At 37.7% G+C, this 18,973-nt stretch overlaps 1 protein-coding gene across 9 annotated transcripts in view; it reads right to left on the bottom strand.

The window, feature by feature from the left end:
• Positions 1-18,973, bottom strand: part of ABI2 (abl interactor 2) — a 71,847-nt gene that overhangs the window by 52,323 nt on the left and 551 nt on the right. The gene's annotated exons all lie outside the window — the stretch shown is intronic.

Below are 18,973 nucleotides of genomic sequence, written 5' to 3'. Positions count from 1 at the left end.
AGTTACCACAGCTACACCAGGCTGCCATGGAGCTGTGTTTCAGAGTACCATTCCAACGAATAAGGTAGCACAAGATGCTGGAAAGCCTTTGCTGCCTGTCCACAACAAATACAATCCTGTTACCCTTAGAACTCTTCCCACATTGTCAAGCCAACTAATACAAGTCTTTCACTTGCCACTCACTGTCTCTTCTTCCTCACATGAGCACACCCCAACATTTTGTCATTCTAGAATTTACTATATTTAAAATTAACTACTTTTGATAACTATGGCTAAAAAGAGCTAAAAAAAGAGAAAAAAGGAGGCATAGCTACCAGGTAACAGGAGTATGCCATTTCAAAGGTAGTAGATAGAAGAGATGGCTTAAATTAACTGGGGGTAGGAATTTCCATATTCACTCTTCCATTTCTAGGAAATAATTACACTTGGATTACACATCTTTTCAGTGATCAGTTAACTCTAAATTTGAAATTATTCTTACTTGGCACTTTTTAAAGTTGCTGCCTATTTGGACACACTAAAAGGAACAAACAGCCTTCAGATATATGCCCACAATCTGACAGAACAAAAAAAACATATTTTATTTCATATAAAAAGAAGCAGAGATCAAAATAATAAACCTTCACACAACAGTTGCAACATACAATACTCCTGTAAGAGGCAAAAGAACCATTGGCAGCAATCTAGAATTCCAAAACCTAGAGATTTACACCCAAATTAGCAGAGCCGGGGAGAGCTGCAGTAGCAGTTGATCAGCTCTAAAGCATAAAACTAAAATGTCAGAAGAGATCTTCCAGCATATCTCCATGAAAGGTTCCCCAATCTCTCCTGATTATTTTTTTTTCTTTTAAACAAACAAGACATCCTTCCTTGCCAACTGTAGAACCATCTAAAGGCCAAAGCCTCTGGCTCCTGCAGTGCAACACCATGATACATGCCAGAGTCCTAGCACCCAAAATGCACGTTTGCACCCTGTTACATGACCAGACACAAATACACTCTTGTCCGACACTGAAAAATCACAACAGCCCACACAACTCACAGGCCTTTTTCCTTGCCCTCATCGGAAGAACTTGCCAGAAAGTGAGCAGAAGCAAGGAGACGACAAGGTTAATTTGTTCTTGATACCAATGTTCAGCCTGCTGAAAGCTGACCTCTGTCATACTACCCATTTGCTGAAGGTGGTGGTAATGCTCAATGATACCCAGCCATAACTGAACCAAGTATGAAGACTAACTAAACCAACTATCATGATCAACAAAAAGAAGCAAAGGAGGGTTAGTAGTTCACTCTGAAAACTGCTAAGCAAAACCAGTGCGTTCTAATTCAATAGATTTGATCCCTATGTGCCCTGAAAGCTGTATCTGCTCACTTTTCAGGCAAAGAATGTTCTTACAACATTTTGCTTCTATTACCATAGCACTGGACAAAACACAGTATTAGCAGAGTGAGAGTGGGATCCCAGCCTCTTATGCAGAGACTGTTAGCAAGATTCTAGATCTCTGTTCTGCACTCCTGGAGTAAGTAGTGAACATTTTAGAAATATAAAAGTCATGTCATCAGGAAAGGAGTCCCAGCCTAATTCCCAAGGGTAGGCTGCTCAAAATAATGTTTTTTTCAGAAGTTTATCAATTTTGTTCATGTTTGTAATACAGTTGTCTACACATAAAACCACAGAAGGTTGCAGGAGGCTTTTCATTTTAACTAGACTGAAACTATGCTATGCTGATACAATTTAAGAATCTTAGAAAATAAGCGGGAAAAAAATGTTTTCTGCAGGCACTGTAATTAGTAGCTATTCTCTTTTTCCCAGTTTAATCAGCAGTTTTGGTCCATTTACTTCAAAATTAGAAGCAAACCTTAACTCAATTGCTATGTAGCTCAAGAACAGCAAGCAAAGTTGCTATATTCAACCGGCAGCATATAACTTAACACCACAGCATCAAGTTTTCTGTAATTGTTTCCAGTGAGGTCTGTATTTTACACACACGTTTTCCTAAGCATGACCTACTTCCACACTAATTACAGTGCTTCTTGCCCAGAAAGAGACTGTTCCATGCAAGCAGTAACTCAATATTTTGAAGCAATATAAGGACAGTTTACATGCATAAAAAGATGTGCATTTAATCTCCCATATTAACTACACTGCAACTGTAATGCAGTCATTTCCACACTATTAAAATTCTACTTCTTTCTGCAAGTTAATAAATTGTTTTAAGGATTAACAAGTATCACACAGATAAAAAAAAACAGTATGCTTGATAAACAAATCCAACCAGGGAAAAATTTTTCTCCACATACAATAGTTCTGACATTCCCCAGACTGGAAAACACTATGATTGTCTTGCAGGCCACAGAGGCATTTCAGGATTTCTCTCTAGCAATATGAAGAGTTCTCTGTCTACTAAAGAAAAGACAGAACTTGAAACATATGATCTACTAGCAGTAAGGGTCTTCTTGCTTAGCTACAAAGAACCATGGTTCAGAACACCAAGTCTGGAGGAGCCTGAAGAAACTGTATTTTTCTGAAAACACCCTCAGAACAGTATCAAGGATTTCAGATTGTGAATGTTTAAGACTGCTGTCAAAGTAAAGCATTTGCATTGCCTGATAGCCAAAATAATGGAACTGGACACCTCAGCAGATGCTCTGTGAATGCTACAGGCTTCTTTTCACTCATTCACTCGAATAAAGTAGATTATGTACCAAATACCTTATTTGAATCAAGAGCATAGGAGGTTAATGAACATAAAAGAACATGACTGACCTCATGAGAATGACAGCAATGCCCAACAAGGGTTTCTATTTCTAAAAAGTTTAAAGTTCCTTTGTTCTAACATTTAAACGTCAGTCAAAGACAGCACTTAACTATAACTTGTGTGAATGCCACATAAAATTACATGCTAAGGCTCTTGGAAAAACACAACTTCAGCAATATCCCCGTCAACATCCAGAAGCAAATCTCTGTGCAGGACCTTGTAGAGGCAGCAGCCAAGGACATAGTTCTATCAGCATAGCTTGCAAAGAATCAGACAATGAAGTTATTTGGCATCCAACGCAAGATAGAGCTCTGTAAACTTGACAGCAATTATAAAACAAAAGATAAGCAGCACATACAATGGCACAAGAGGTTCTACCAAGTCTGTCCCAAAAAAGCTGGTTAACACTAAAGCTGAAATGGCACTTCAGAAAAGGACAGATGAATGAATCAGAGAAGGCCTCTGAAAGCAGTATAGAGCATCTGCAATGCCTGAGAATTAGTCGCTGCCTGTCTTTGCACACGTATTAATGATGTTCCAGACCTCAGCTTTCACTAAAGAACATTTTTTTACCACAAGAGCACTTGCAGAGACTATTTTAACATCATTTCCCAAAAACATACTCATCTTTTTTCTTTTCTCTGTTTATCTAATGTGAGACAGATTTCCACCGGGCTCTTCTAGATTTGTTCAGATACATATTTCAGCACGTACTGGTGCTGTTCTACCTACCTGTATAATTATCCCTTAGTCATTCCTGTATCAACCAGGACATGTTTTTTTAAAGCTATGGAACAATTTTTTTTTTCCTCCAATCAATATTTACAGAGCAGGAAGAATTGATACTGGACAGAAAAGCCACTGTCACAGACAACTTGGCAGAAGCTAAAAACATACTGCTATTTTTCCCCTACAACAGCCACATCCAGAGTAGCCCAATAAAACAAACTCAGAACTTTCATAAAGTAAATCAATCCATTACTATCCTCAATGAAGAAAATTCCTACTAATGAACTCTTTCAGATGCAATAGTCTTAAAAGTCAAGTTTTACACACAGCTTTCAAAGAAAAGTCATATACAGACTACGGTTGTCTCAAATAGGGAAAACACTTCCTTCCTGCTATACAATTTAAATTAGGTCATGAATATTTCAGTAAAAGAATAACTTTAATCCCACATTTCAGAATTATTATGCTGTTCCCCATATAGGGCAAATTTCATCATATCCAACTATAGCAGCAATACCAGATAGTTTTATGCATTCTGGTAACTCTCAGAATGGCAAAAGCTCTCAGCCATAGAATACATCTCTAAGGATCAAAGTATTACATGCAGTCTTGAAGCCTGCCTACTCAAACTGCACCAGCATCATGCCTGCAACTTACAAGCATACCTTTAAGCCTTATATTGTAGCGTAATAACTACTCACTATTGTGCTTAGACACCGTAACAGCATTAAACTGAAGTTAATATTTTTATCCTATAATCTTTCATTTCTTTAAATGACACTGAAAAGTTGTAAAAGAACGCAAGATTCCTCTCACAGCAGTTCTGTGTTGCATTACAGGATATGAAGAATCCCCACCTTTGCATTTACATTCACCATAACACAGAGTCTCAAACTTCACTTACCCAATTTCAACAACATTCTTGTTCTGACAATTCTGAGCTCTTCGTTGTCACAAGAATTGAAATATTAGAGAAATGCAATAACAAAAGAACACTTCAAATGCTGAATGCCTGTTCTATGTCACAGAAGTTTCCCTTCCCTTGCATTCTTTCATATTTTTTTTAATGTGAATTCACTAATTTTCAAATTGTCCTAACAGATTATTACAACTATATATTCAGCAAGTTCTACTACCATTAGGAAAAAAAGGGCTTTTCTCTATGCCCTGATGAATTAAAGTACTGCACAAATGACCTTTTCATTTTATAAGACATGTTTAAGTAATATCACCTCTCTACCTAGCTATGGCAATAAATAAAACTGTCCTGGAAAGGAGTTTTACAGTGTGAATGGTAGAGAGGCTTTAAGACAGAGGCACAGAGAAAGCAGGAATTTTCAAGTTGTTTTTTAGCCAAGAAATTCTCTCCGTTTTGCAGAATGCCCTGCCAGCTGAACAACCTCTAATCCTGCACTGTCCTAGACACAAGCAATTGGCTTTTTTGTAATACTCACCACCTTCGTGTCATCTTATTCAACAGTTTGTCCCTAAAACGATGGTAATACCATCCTTTTTCCCCTTCACATTCAGCAGAAGAAACACATGTGAACAATTCTTCAAGCACTGTGTTCAAACACAGCTTGAAGTTCCTATGAAATCCAGACCAAAATGTCTTTGAAAAAAAAGCTCCTTCCACATTGTTTGTAAACAAAAGCAGTACTTAACCTGATTTGTAAAGTATGAGATCTAGAGATGAAAACCATCACATAAGAGCTGTGATACTTAAAACCGAAAGAATTAGGTAGAAGCTGACTCCTCAAGTTGTGATTTGGCTTTGTGCAGAGGCATGTAATAAAAAGAATGACATCTATTTGTTTAGCCATTAAAAAAAAAAAAATGCAGTTAGGCAAACTAGAACAATACATACAAAACGAAAATAAAAATTAATAATCCTCTCATTTCAATCTCCACAGTTTAGCATGTCCTTCTCCAACAGAACCTGAACAACAATTTTCAGAATTTTGGCCTTTCAGAGATGCCTTGGAGGTTTCATTGAATATAGCATTTACCACGGGGTAATGCCAAAAGGCCTGAAAACTAAGGTCAAATAACTTCAAAAAATACCACAGGAAGACTATAATTTCTCTCAAAAAAAAAAAAAAAAAAAAGGCATTTTTGGTCCTCTTTATCAGATGGAGAATTGAAGTCATACCCATATAGTATTTCTGCAGTAGACCCCCAAACTGAATTTCAGATCTAAAATTGGTGCTTCATCTCCAGAACACCGTTCTTCCACAAATGATAAAACACATCACACACTGCCTATGTAAAAGGACAGGTTCACAGAAACTCTTACTGCTGCCAGTATCATTATTCAGCCTTAAGGATGGCACAGAAAATGAAAGAAAATCCTGATCAGTTTTAGAGTTTGGGTTGGTTTGGGTTTTTTGTTTATTTGTTTGGGGGTTTTTGTTGTTTTTTGTTTTGTTTTTTAATTTTGTATAATTAATTTAAAACTGAAAAGAAATCATTTCCTTAGGTGTACTTTTCATTTTTAAGATATGCCACACACAAAATCTGATTCGTGCTTATATATACTGAATATTAAAAAGATGAGCATGCTGCTTATAAAATAAGCTAAATTCAGTAAAATACAATACTTTGAACCTTCAGAAGGAGCAAAGAAATCTCCCATTCTGCTCTGGATCCTTAAAAAAACAGATACAACTGAAAAAAGGTAAGAAAATTTCATGGAAGGTAAAACACAAGGAAAATACTAACCTTTGTTCATCATAAGAAAATAAGTAAAGGCAAAATCCCCTTCTCTTTATAGTACTTTTAAGCACAGCCTTTCCAGAGGACAAGTTCACTATTGGCACTGTATTCCCCATTTATTAATTTCATTAAAGATTTCTTTTTTTATATATGTATAAATGGCTAAATAACTTATATCTCTGCATTAATTAACCATCTGTTGATCAAGTGAGATGAGTCATAAGATCTGGTCTTGCATAATACATACAATTTATAAATCTTACTTAAATGAATAGCCTTGATATTCTACAAATGTTTACAACAGGCTCACTATAGTGAAAATTTTTGTTTTCAAAGATCTCTGTATTTGGTGTATGTTATTACAGACTTATGTATACCAATAAGAAAAACAAAAATTAGACTTCTATCCTTCCTTCTTGCTCCAGTCATCAAAACTGGATTCACTCTATTGTATTATATATAAAATTATTGATTAAAATAAATGTAAATATTGCATGTGTATTTTTAAAAATCTAAAATTTAAATTTTAAGCACATCACAACATGGTAGTGACTTACAGTAGTTCTATTAATGCATCCCATCAAGTGGTTATAGAAGTGTCCTCAATTTGGAGATGGTTTAAATTAACTATTATCATCACCAGAAAACTATAACAGATTCAGATTCTACAGATATCTTTTTACCTTCGGTTATCCAAACTGATTGACTTATACAGCTGCACGTGAGTCACAAATAACTTTTTTTTTTCTTTTAGGAAAGGACTGCTCTTATGTCAATGCATTGATAAACTGACAAAAAAAGAAAACAAAGTCCTCAATAGTTCAGGCTGACTACACACTACTCCATCCCGAGTTTGCTCCTTGGAGCTTCAACATGCTCAATCATTCTGCCCCTTTCGAGACAAAGTCACTCCAGGGGCATCATTGCCTAGATCTTGCAAGATAATTTCTGAGATCACCAACAGCTGAATAAAGTGAGAAAACTGAGACGTACATCAGAAAACACTGTACACTGATTTATCATAAATAACACATACACGTAATGTCACAGCTTTATGCTTCTCTCCAACTCCATTCATTCCTAGTCCTCTAATTATTATCCATGGTGGGAAAAGCCAATTAATTTCACTAGCACCATTTCAGTACTCACATATAAACTCCACCATATAAAAATTTTGAGTCCTCTTTCCCACAACTGAAATTTATCTAGAACGTACTTGACGTAAGCAACTTGACATGTTAATTCCCTCTCCTTGGAAGGCCAAACCAACACCAATTTGTGCAGCAAGCAATTCAAAGGATACAGGATATACAGTATTCAGGATACAGAAAATATAATATTAAATAGAAGCAGTATCTCCAATAATCCAGTGAAATGGATTACAGTGGACAATGCAAAATGCTTCATATAATGGGCACAAAACTCCATCATGGACAAATTCAGAACAAACACAAGGCAAAAACATACAAAAGAAAAAGATAAAACTGCTTATATTCTCATTTATTTAAAATGTCTAGCCTTTTTTAGAATACCATTAAATACTGAGCCTTAACTCATAGCAGTAATTCCGCAGATTATGTTAAGTAGCATAGTGGAAAACCAGTGTACCCAATTCATACTCTTTTTTTTTTTGTTGTTTTTTCAATCTCTGACGTCTCTCAACCACCTCAGCCTCTCATTCTGCTGTTAGCAGCATGGGGGATAACAGGTTGGCCTTTGTTTTTACTATTTCTCTCTTTAGATATATTTATAAATAGTGAAAATTACTGTAAACTTCCCACAATGGCATGATATCTTCAGTATTCTATTGTATAAGAGGCTTCTTCCCCTTTTGGCTAAATATTTTGTGCTTGTCCCACCACAAACACCCTCTGGGCAGATAATTATATGTTAACTGTTTCAAGACAGACATTTAGTTTGAAATATTTAACATCTTTACATTCCCCACAAGTTGCAGTGGACCTGTGTTTTTTACCCAATAAAGAAGTAGGTAGACAACAAACTTTTGTGCTCTGCAGCAAACCTTCTGCCTCACATATAATGCTATAAACAAGCTCCACTTCTCATGCCAACTCACAAACTTGACACCTAGTTAAAAAAAATTGAGTGAAATACAAACTTCGCAAGATCCAACTCCTCTCAGACTTACAGTTTAAAAAGACACACTTCAAAATGATTTTGAGAATTTGCACTGTACAGTCAGTAAACACGGTACTTTATTATTAAAGCAAATCATGACAAATTAGCATGCTTTGAATTTGTAATGGACTACTCACTAATAAACGGCTTTGTATATTTTGTTTGTTAAACAGACTAAAATTCTCTCTGAAAAGAGATCAGACTCATAAATACTTTTTCAGCTAAGTTTATATATCCTTGTCTGCTAATAACAGCAGTACCAAGAACAAACTTTGTCCTATGAGACAGACAATACAGAGAGACAAGCACTATTTCTGCTTTCAAAAGTCACATATTACCTAAAGGTTATGTGTCATGACCCTTTCATGTTTAACAAGTAGTCAGCCCCTACTGCTCACAATTTGCACTGGGGGACCGGAGGGGACCAGAAACACCACCTGATATTTTCATTACTAGCCTTCATACCCAAAAAGCAGCACTACTCCTGTGCAAAAGCTTGAAATAACCAAGTTTGATGCCTGATATCTTGAAGAACTTCTCTCTTGCCTTAGAATAGTCAATCTAACAGCTCACTGCCCTTAGCAGGGATGGTCCCTCTCCTTCCCCATTTTGTTCACTCCTCCTCCCTCTTTCACACTCCCACCATCACTGAGCAAAGCAACAATGCTTTTCTTGTCCTAGTTAGTTTTGTGTTGGTTTAGCTAATGAACGGGCTCACAAATGATCAGATAAGGACTAGACCCAGAACAAAGATACAGCTAGAACTAGAAGCAGAAAAATGTTAGATCAGCTCACCAATCTTGCCTCTGAACAGCAGTAAAACCTATTACTTGCAGCTTTTGACAGGCACTGCTTTAATTTCTAGCCACCTTATATTCCAAAGGTTTCTAGGTGGTTAACAAAAATAATCTATGCACTTAGCAATTTTAAATGTGAGGTTTCAAATCTACAAAAACTAGTCTTTTTCAGGATGGTCCAGCAGGCAGCCCATTCAAAACACTGGACAAGCCTGTCAGGTCAGGCCTTCATAAATCTCAGTATGAATGCCTCTTAGTATTCCTGCACCCAGCACAAAATCTAGAGTCACTGCCAGAGCCACCCCACTGGTAATGCACTGGACAAAGAAAAAATTGCTGTCTGCACTCCATTGCTGGAAAGACTGGGAGAGTCTTCGGAAACCCTCAATTCCATCAGTGAAACTTTGTATTTAACCCTAAGCAAGTCAATATATTTTTCAAACCTTCCTCTCATAAGACACTCAAAAGCAAAAGTTCCTAATTTTTATTCTACATAGATACAATAGAAATATTTCCTTGAACTCTAAAATCCAAATTTAAAACACCTTCTTCCTTGAACACAGTGAACCTATTTATATTAACACTAAAAAACAAATCCTCACAGAAATTCTTGCAAGGCTTATCCTAATCCTTTACCAAAAAGATTCACCAAAAAGAATAACAGAAATTAAGATCTGCTTTCTAACTACATTTAACCTCCCAATAATTTGCCCATAAAACATCAAAAATCAGGATCATCAGCTTGTTTTATCATTGATTTCCAACAGAATTCACAATATAACAAATAGTCATATAAACATAAAAGAACTGTAGTTCACAATATAGGAAACAGTTCTTCATCTATTTGTTCATATAAATATAAATTTTAAATTTGAAAATAATTAAAATCATTTTGATAATGATGACATGGAGGTTGAAATAAGCATCCTCAAAACAAAAGCATCTCAGGCTTCCTTAAAATCTGTTAATAATATCAGCTGAAATAGCAATTTAATAGCCATGATCTGCTCTTCTTAGAGTATAGTTTTAAAAACCTGATATGATCAATAGTATAAATTAACTTTGACAAAATAGCACTCAGGTCAAAAATTGATAAAAGACCCCAGAGTTCTTCCCAATAATTTTGACAGAGTTCATATATATTGAAGCAGAATATTCACAACAAAGGTATGAAATACCCTAATAAAAAGATTCGCATTTACCTAGAAGAGTTTTCAACTTTAAGAAAAAATAATATATTTATGAGTTCAGCACAAAACTAGCTTTGGCCAAACCAAGTAATATTTGTTTCTCACCCTGCAATTCATTGAACATAAAACAACTTCAATACAGTAAAATAAAACAAGCACTTACATTTCAAATTGAATGACCACTGAGAATAGACATTACAATGACATCTACTACGAAATAAGATACAGAAAAAGTGAATAGCATGTACAGAGTCCATAGTTCAGAGCTTATCACTATATATTTAACAGAGCACCTTGTTCATTGCACCTGGGAACCATAAAATTAAGTTTTCTCACTGAAATAGGCACAACTCATTTGCAAGAACATATTAGTTCATTCACTTCAAGAAAAAATTGCCAACCTAACATGCAAGAACCCTGAAAAGAAGAAATGCACCTAAATTCAGTGTGCTGTGATTATGTGCTTCATCTACTGACACGCAGTTTTGCTTCATACAGTATGAGTAGCACAATGACTGAAGTTCCAGGTACAAGTATCCAACAAAATTCATAGATCTTAGATTACTAAGCAAGACGTTAATTTCACGTGCAAGTGTGAAAACGTAATATTTGAAAACAAAATCCAAGAAAAATGGGCCAGCAGACTCTAGACAGAGTCTACTGAAAATTTGCTAAAAAACATGTTACTTAAATCAGTGTTTACTTCAATAAAATATTCTGTTGAACACAGAGTAAGATTTCAGTTGCTTCCAGCACTGACTGGAGAAGCTCTTGTCTTACATGGTGTACCACGGTGGTGTACCACTTCCTGCCTCAAAACCTGCAGCACTAAGCCACAAAGATTAATGACTGCTAACACAAGTAAAACACGAACAACAGACAATACATTTTAGAGAGCTTATTAACTGTAGGGTGCAGAAGCTTGCTACTCTGAATTATGATTCTTGATCAATATTATTCAGTAACCACAATCTGAAAATTAACTATAGGAGGGAACAACTAGAATGTCACTTGTATCTAACATTTAGGGTTAAAACACTTACTTTATATTAGCAACTTGCATATGTACAAATTTTATTTTCACACCTGTACATACAGTATTAGCACCAGCAACTCCCACTACAACTAATAAAATGGCTCATGCAATTTCCACATCCACTCAGAGAATCAATTCTACTCCTCCTGAACTCCAGGTTGAACTTGTAACACTATTAAATACATTAAACTAGATCTCCTGGCAAAACATAGCAGGGTTAATGAAAAGGAAAAGTAGATTGGTTGAGTGATAAATACCACATTGACTCACTTAAAAGGAAACAGTCAAGATGGTCCTATGCCTGGATTATCCTCACTAAACTTACCAACCTAACAACAAGCTCATTGTAAACCATGAGTATAGAAAGATGCAATAGCAATTTGTACAACCACTGAATATAGTTACAACTCAGACGGGCATATATTGTGACTGAACTACTACCATGGAATTTTATTTCATAAAATTAGAATCAAAGATACATAAACAACATATTTTTAAGTACCTTTTTCTAATTTTGTCATAAATATTGAAAGCATTTGGTGACACTCTAGAGGATTTTTCTTTTTATATATCCTGATAATGCAAGGAGGATATCTAACGCTCTCCTTCAAGCAACAGTATCTGCCAACCTTTCCTTAAATTATGAGGTCCTTAAAGAATACAGTAAGTAAAAGGGAAGGAGGAAAATAAAAAGTAAAGAACCCAAAAAGATCATTAGTGTTATTACTGGTGCCTTCTCTAGTAGCACCAGAGTCCACCATTCAGTCACTTCTGCCTTCCACCATAAGGGAAGATGGACAAAAGAGGATTGTGAAACCACTTGCAGGCTGAACATGAGAGCACCAGAGGGGAGACAATGAAGAAAGGAGCAAGACTTTCACTTACTTAGCCAGCTACTTCAAATTTGCAGAAAGCATCACTTCTTGAAATCAAAAGAACAGTGGTTGCACACAGTCTTATTAATCGCTAAGCTTAGTCTCACCTTAATTATTGGGATTTAGTGATAATGACAAAGACAAGTAAAGGTTAGTGCAAATGGAGTGTACTGAAGTAATATCCCCTCAGGCATATGTATCAGGTTTACATGGCAAGGTTTTAGTAGTTGGGTGGCTGCAAGGGTGGCCTCTGTGAGAAGAGATCAGGAGCTGTCCCCCCGTCAGACAGAGCCAATTCTAAGACATCTCCAAAACACACCTGCCACTGGCCAAAGCCGAGACAGTCAGCAATGCTGGTGGTGCCTCTGTGCTAACATATTTAAGAAAGGGTAAAAAGCACTGTGAAGCAGCTGTGAGAGAGAAGAGTGAGAAAACTGTGAGAGAAACAACCCTGCAGACACCAAAGTCAGAGAAAGAGGGAATAAGGTGTTTCCAGGCAGTGGAACTGAGATTCCCCTGCAACCCATAGAGATGCAGACTGAGGCAGACTGTGTCCCTGCAGCCCATAGAGAATCACTGTGGAACAGATACCCACCTGCAGCTCGTGGAGAATCACTGTGGAACAGATACCCACCTGCAGCTCGTGGAGAATCACTGTGGAACAGATACCCACCTGCAGCTCGTGGAGAATCACTGTGGAACAGATACCCACCTGCAGCTCGTGGAGAATCACTGTGGAACAGATACCCACCTGCAGCTCGTGGAGAATCACTGTGGAACAGATACCCACCTGCAGCTCGTGGAGAATCACTGTGGAACAGATACCCACCTGCAGCTCGTGGAGAATCACTGTGGAACAGATACCCACCTGCAGCTCGTGGAGAATCACTGTGGAACAGATACCCACCTGCAGCTCGTGGAGAATCACTGTGGAACAGATACCCACCTGCAGCTCGTGGAGAATCACTGTGGAACAGATACCCACCTGCAGCTCGTGGAGAATCACTGTGGAACAGATACCCACCTGCAGCTCGTGGAGAATCACTGTGGAACAGATACCCACCTGTAGCTCGTGGAGAATCACTGTGGAACAGATACCCACCTGCAGCCTGTGGAGAATCACAGTGGAACAGATACACACCTGCAGCTCGTGGAGAATCACTGTGGAACAGATACCCACCTGCAGCTCGTGGAGGACCCCATGCTGCAACAGGTGGATATGCTTCAAAAGAAGCTGCAGCCTATAGAGAGTCCACCTTGGCACAGGCTCCTGGCATGGAATGCAGCCTGTGGAAAGGATCCCACACCAGTATCAGGCTCCTGGCAGGAGCTGTGGCCTATGGAGAGGACTCCGTGCAGGAGCAGGTTTTCCAGCAGGAGCCATGGCCCACAGAAGACCCCCAGTTGAAGCCATCTGCTCCTGCAGAACTGTACCCCACTGGGAAGGGCTCACTCTGGAACAGCTCTTGAAGAACTGCGTGCAGTCTGTGGGAAGGAGCCGTGTTGGAGCACTTTGCGAACAACTGTATCCCGTGGGAGGGACCCCACACTAGAGCAGGGGAAGAGTGAGGAGGAAGAAGCAGCAAAAGCAAAGTGACTGCAACCCCCCATCCCCCACCCCCTGCACCACCCAGGAGGAGGTAGAAGATTTTGGAATGAAAGAGTGAAGTTGACCTGGGAAGAACAGAGGGGTGGTGGGAAGGTGGTTTTAGTTTTGGCTTTGTTTCTCACTATCCTACTTTATTTCTAATTGGCAATAAATTAAATTAACATTCCCCAAGTCAAGTCTGTTTTGCCCATGATGGTAATTGGTGAGCGATCTCCCTCTCCATATCTCAACTCTTGAGCTTTTTTTTTCTTACTTTCTCCTGTTCTTCAGCTGAGGACAGAGAGGGAGAAAGCAGCTTGATGGGCACCTGGCTGACCATTAAGGTTAGCCCACCACAACATACTACTACAGTTTTTATGAAGTCCTACCCTGGCCTGGTGGGCCAGACAGACCTATGTATTTATTCACTGCACTTAGGAGTAGTATACTATAGCATATTGTCCATGTATCCATTATCACTGTTTTACTAGTTTCCTAGTATTTTTAAAGCATTTCAACATGTCAGCATCTTCCTAAAGTTCTGGACGAATATTCACTAGATTAATCAATATCCACTTTCATGCCTTCAGAACAAGCATTCCATCAACGCTAAGCTTAATCACCTCTTCACCAAAGCTGGATTACAAAAAAAAAAAAAGAAAAAAATTAATGCTGTTTTCAACCTTTCTCTTTCTTACTCTGATACATTTCTGATGGCTAAATAAATTTTACAAACCTAACTCAGTTTCCTTTGTCAAGGTGAAACACATCTTCAGTAAAGCGAATGGAGATCTTTCTTGAACTTATTTATAAGTCATAATACCTCCAATTCCCTATATATTTACACAGGTTAGATACTGGTACCAGTCATTACAAGCAACTCCACAGAAATTTTACATTACACTAAGGCTGTAACCATTATGCTACTATTTGTAAAGGACCGCCATTTCTGTACTTTAAAACTAGTATGCTAACAGACCCCTTATTCTCTTGTTCAGTCTACTGGAAGATGCTTTGAAATCTACGACGACTTGGTTTTGCTTAGAAGGTCAAAGTAGAATTAAAAGGTATGTGGAAAACAACTATGAAACTCATCAATCTATGGACTGTAGTAAAATTACTGAGAAACAAGTAGTTTTCACCTTTATATGTCTACTTAAATAAAGCTATCTGCAGGAGCTGGAAGTAGTACTTTAATAAACAGAAGCATAGAATATTAAGAACAGGAATAAAAATCCCCTTCCCATCCATCCCCTCACAAACACCAGAAGGCTGTTTCTGTATATAAAATTCAATACAGTCATGGCAACCTGAAGACTATGAAGAGAGGAAAACCAGAAACTCACTCTTCAGTCTCTAGAGCTGACAAGCAAAGCATAATAATCTTGAAAAACTAAGAAATGCAGAGCCTTTTAGGAGAGTCTGGACAACACAGCACACAGAAATCCTACACTGCTGCTGAAAGCTGAGCAGGGCAGAGAGGCTTGGCTTTTCACTTAAATCTGCATGTTAACTTTAGTAGTGGGACTTTCCCCCACCCCAAATCTGTTCCTGCTAGATACTTACTGGCTGAAATGCCTCCATCTGGCAATTTTTTCTGACACTTTCAATAAAGAGTTAACAGACGCAAACGTTCAGTTACTCTAGAAAGCTCTGTGCACTGCACAAAATGAAAAGCTGATTTTTTAAAAAGAGCGATGATCATGAGAAGCAAACAAAAGATTATTCCAGAATAGACTTATACAGGACAAGCTCAGAGAAACTGGACAGACCAAGATAGCGTTGGAATTTATATGCGCAAATCACATAATTGCTTGATCTTGTTACTTACACCATCATAAGTAGAAATTTTCTTTAGGATACTCCTGAAAGTATTCAAAAATAATGCAGGAATATGAAAACTTTGTAAACACAGCACAGACACAGATAAATCAATGCAGACTGCAAATATCGTTTTTTTGTAATATCAAGTACCTCACAATCAAATTTTATGGAATTACTCTGTTGCACAGTTTAGATTGAGACTGAACATGGTAGCAGAGGGCACAGTACTAGTACATAAAGCATTGGACAGTATAAAATTTAACCTATGATTGACATCATGTCAGATACCACAAAAACATCTTACTAAATAAAAATGCATATCTTCCCCTTCTCCTTAAGTAGTATGACATAGAAATAACTGTATGATATTTCCAAGTTATTAGAAGAACAAGACCTTTTCGGCAAGTTGATTTCTGTAGTACCACAAGCAGATTAAAGTGAGCAATTTACACATTTATGCTTAAAACTCAATTATTATTATTATTACTGTAGAATCATAATCACAGAAAATTCATTAAACTAATTGCTGTAGTATGCAAGTTAAGATTATCACTGTAAGTTTGTCTTCTCTCCATTTATTTTCCTATTTAACAGAGTAGTGTCTCTTGAAAAATACATCACCTTACTAGATGACTGACTGGAGGGCTGCGAGACCAACTTACCCAGTGGGAAAATTTAAAAAGAAACCACTGGTGGAGAAAAATTAATGAAAAACCTTTTTTTGCCCAGACAGCAGCCTTTTGTCTTTCAATGCTGCAGGCCCATTTATTACGTATTTGCTGCATTTCCTATCATTTTCCACAAAATTTTAAGCTAATGTGCTCTGATACACTACTGTATCACAGACTCAAGGAAAGGATAACAATTTATGTCACATTCCCTGTTACAAAAGTAATTGAGCTCACTAAGTCAAATTATCAATCATAATTTGGATAAACAGTGCCAAAATTTTAAAGAAAGGATTCTTCATTTGATAAGAAGTCAAATGAGTTGCAACCACCACAACTCTATTACTATGAACTAGCAATTTTCACATGTAAGAGATTATTTTGAAGCTGCTATGATGTTGCTAGCTAGGGGAAGGAAAAAAAAAAACAAAACATTCACCTTAGCACTGAACTTCAAATTCTCTATTAAACTGACTTATGCCTCCACTGACTTTTGCAACAATTTCTGTACTTGACAATAAAACCTCAAAGCACCAACTGGCACAAAAAGGAAGTGGCTTGTCTACTGACAAATAAAGGCCAATGTAATGTCTTCAATGCCCCACCACCACACTGCCTACCATCCTGCAGACCAAGTTCAGATCTCAGTCACGTTCTGAGCCTCCTCTAAGAGATCTCAGGAATACCCACAGCAAAACCTTCTGTCAACAATGAAACACTAAAGGATTACAGTAGAATTATTCCATCTTCACTATGTGACTTTCTGGACAATTAATCTTCCACATGCTTCCGACCAATCACAAGTCCATCTTTATCACAAAATCCAAGATAACTATTTTGAACATAATTTAGACTTAACTGGACATAATAGCTTTGGAATAATAATTACCATTATAATAAAAATCACCAGTATCCAACTAACCAATAGTTACATCCATTTGCAGAGAAAAATAATCAAATTTGTATACAGATCCTGTGCAGGAGTTTATGTAGCTCTGGCCCTGTGAAGGTGGGGTGGGTCTGCTGACCTATTTGTTACAGGACGCTCGGATCACTAAATGCAGAATCCCCTCATGCTGGACCTCCCTCATGCTGGACCTCTTCTCTACAATAATTCCACTCTACAGTCTCTCAGCCAATTCCAAAAGTTGGAGCCTATCACCTGGCTGACGCCCTCCATTCCCCACTTGTTTAAAATTTAAACATGTTCATGCTCTGACCTGTACTGTACCTCACAGTCAACACACACAAGACCATTTCATTTTTCCATTCTCAGCTCCCCCTTAAAACTCTCTGTTGTCACAGTGAACGGATAAATCGCCTACAGTTGGGGTACTGCTGTGTAGTGGCCAGAATCCATCAGGCTGACCAAGAGTGCCTCATTCTTTTCCTTCACTCACCATCTGTCTGTATCCATCTCCCCTTATCTTAGGCAGTCCTTACGGACTGTATGCTGTCTGGGCCAATAACCATCTTTTTTCATTCTCTATTTGTACAAAACAGCATGGAGTTCTCCTCTGTAGTTTTTAATAAAATAATGAAAGTGGAGCTGTTCAATACAGACTTCATAAACTTTGGTTTATACAAAGAACACAGAAAAAGGTCAGAGAAAGAACAAAAAAAAAAAAAAAAAAAAAAAAACAACACAACCTACATCCACTTCTTCCTATCCAGCTCTGCCTTCCAAGACTCCTCTCCCCTATTCCAGAAAAATCAGTTTCCCAGTTTTCAAAAACTCATAAATTTAAATACGTGTATGCCAGGTTATGACTGTAAGGAAATATTTCAATATATTCCTCTTAAAGAACATCAGTCACACTAATTCAACACAGGAAAAGTTACTGCATAATAAAAATAATCTATACAATTTCACTGTAATCGATGTGTTTTGTAAATAACCCAAAATATGCAAAGCCTTCTCTAAATGACAGTTGGTCATTCAACAATTCAAAAGAAACACTTAGAGCTTTTTTTACAAGACATTTTAAGCACTCTCTGTCACCGACTAAATGTCCTCTCCCATTTTCACTGACAGTCATCTCACCATAGATCTCATCCCTACTTGCCCTCTGGAAACACACAAGCACTCTCCACTTAGGGGACTGAAAGCAAAAAGAAAACTGGGATCCCTTGTACCTCTCTCACCATTGCCACCGCAGACCCATGTCTCCCTCCTTTCTTTTCTACACACTCAGACCCTTCCTCTAAGAACTCTTTCATTTGGCCCTACAATCACTATCAAAGTAAACTAACAATAGGTTGCTTCTCTTCCTAATAAGAAGAGAAAAACAGGAAAAAACCAAAGTCCTAACACCACCGTGGCTTCAGAGTGGTCACCACAAAAATCACATGCTGCAGTAGCAACTTGTGCTTGATCTCTTTCTCCCTAATTCTGTATCATCTCTACTACATCACGCTTTCATCCTGCACCTACCACTTGGTAGCTGTCCTTCCGATCAAATACCGCAGCCCTGCCTGGGAAGGGAAATATAAACCAAGAGGCATATCCCAATTAAAACATATGCCACTGTGCTCTAAATTAATAAACACAAATACTATATTTAAAGGAACCAGGTTACCCACTACCAGCAAAAGAGAGTGGAAGGTGGGATGCGAATGAGAAGGAGCGACAGAGACACAATCCGAAATAAAT

Source organism: Tyto alba, unplaced genomic scaffold (genome assembly GCF_018691265.1).
Source record: "Tyto alba isolate M040663 unplaced genomic scaffold, T.alba_DEE_v4.0 Super-Scaffold_7, whole genome shotgun sequence".
Classification (NCBI taxonomy): Eukaryota; Metazoa; Chordata; class Aves; order Strigiformes; family Tytonidae; genus Tyto; species Tyto alba.
The sequence above is the reverse complement of the archived record's forward strand: the minus strand, read 5'-3'. Positions and strand labels throughout refer to the sequence as shown.